Here is a 1,836-nt window from a genome sequence, read left to right as displayed (position 1 = left end):
TGAGGCCTAACACAGGGTCTCCTTCCCCTGACCTTCAAACCATTCAGTAGGATTTTTCTCCCTCAACTTTGGATTAGATCAGTGGTTTTCCAAGACCAGGCATCCTCTAACTATGGCCCACTGGCCACATGCAGCCCGCCTAGGACATTTACTCGGCCCACGAAGTGTTTTTGCCACCGCTGCCTGTCTTGCTTAGCAGCTGACTCGTCCTGGGGCCTGCAATCCAGCCGTCCAACAGTCTGAGGGACAGTGAACTGGCCCCCTGTTTAAAAAGTTTGAGGACCCCTGTCCAAGACCCTTGCAAAGGATCTGCAAAGTCAAAACATTTTCATAATATTAAGATGTTGGCTGGGTCCAGTGGCTCACACCTGTAATCCTAGCACTCTGGAGCCCCAGGCAGGAGGATCCCTCGAACTTAGGACTTTGAGACCATCCTAAGCAAGAATCTCTCTGCTAAAAACAGGAATTGTGGTGGGTGTCTGCAGTCCCAGCTGCTCCAGAGGCTGAGGCAGGAGGTTCGCTTGAACCCAGGAATTTGAGGTGCTGTGAGCTAAGCTGATGCCACAGCACTGTAGCTTGGGCAACAGAATGAGACTGTCTCAAAACAAAAACATAAAATTAAGATACGTATTTGCCTTTTTCACTTTCATTCACTATAAGTATACAGTGTTTTCCAGAGCCCACATGATGGGTGATATACAACACATTAGATCAGAGCAAACATTAAAATCCAGACATTAGAGACTCCCAAATATGTCAAACAGTGCCACTCCTGACTAGCATGATTTTTGTTTTGGAAAACAATTATAGCTATTATATTTAGCCTAACACACACTGGGGGTATTGTTTTTAAATTAATACTTTTAAAGTTGACTGGTTTGATTTCTGAAGTGGCAGACCAATAAGGTACAGATGTGCAAGACCTCTTTGGGGTTCTCAATCATTTTTCAAGGCATATATGGGTCCCAAAGCTGAAATATTTGAGAAAAGCTGGATTCAATCCTATTGTACCCCAGCTTCACACCTCCCTTTTTTTGTGGGAATCAAAGCTATAGAAAGGATCTGACGTAAATATGTCCACAGTCCACAGCTCTGAGGGGTCTTCATGCGCTCATTGTCCCTGTGACCAGGCTGCCATCTCACTAGACAACCCGCTCTCGGAAGAGCACCAGAAAGCCAGGCATGGTGGCTCATGACTATAATCCTGGCACTTTGGAAGGCTAAGGTGAGAGGATGACTTGAGGCCAGAAGTTCGAGACTAGCCTGGGCAACATTGCAAGATCCTGTCTCTAGAAAAAAATTTAAAATGAGCTAGCTGGGCACAGTAGAGTGGGCCCTCTGATAGAGAACTTGATTTTTTTTTTGAGACAGAGTCTCTGTTGCCCAGGCTAGAGTGCTATGGCATCAGCCTAGCTCACAGCACCTCAAACTCATGAGTTCAAGTGATCTTCCTGTCTCCGCCTCCCAAGTAACTGGCACTACAGGCGCCTACCACAACCACCAATTTTCCTATTTTTGTAGAGATGGGTCTCACCCTTCTCAGACTGGTCTCAAACTCCTCTGAGTTCAAACCTACCTTAGCCTCCCAGAGTGCTAGGATTACACGTGTAAGCCTCTGCACCCAGCTAAGGAAGACTGATTGAGCCCAAGAGTGTGAGGATACAGTGAACTATGATCACACCACAGTACTCCAGCTTGGGTGATGGTGACTGAGACTCTGACTTTAAAAAAAGAAGAAAAAGCTCAGCGCCTATGGCTCAAGTGGCTAAGGCACTGGGTTCAAATCCAGCCCAGGCCCGCCAAAACAATGACAGCTGCAACCAAAAAATAGCTGGG

Source organism: Otolemur garnettii, unplaced genomic scaffold, assembly GCF_000181295.1.
Source record: "Otolemur garnettii isolate 467f Iridium unplaced genomic scaffold, OtoGar3 scaffold00038, whole genome shotgun sequence".
In the NCBI taxonomy this organism is placed as follows: Eukaryota; Metazoa; Chordata; class Mammalia; order Primates; family Galagidae; genus Otolemur; species Otolemur garnettii.
This window is presented reverse-complemented; position numbering follows the sequence as displayed.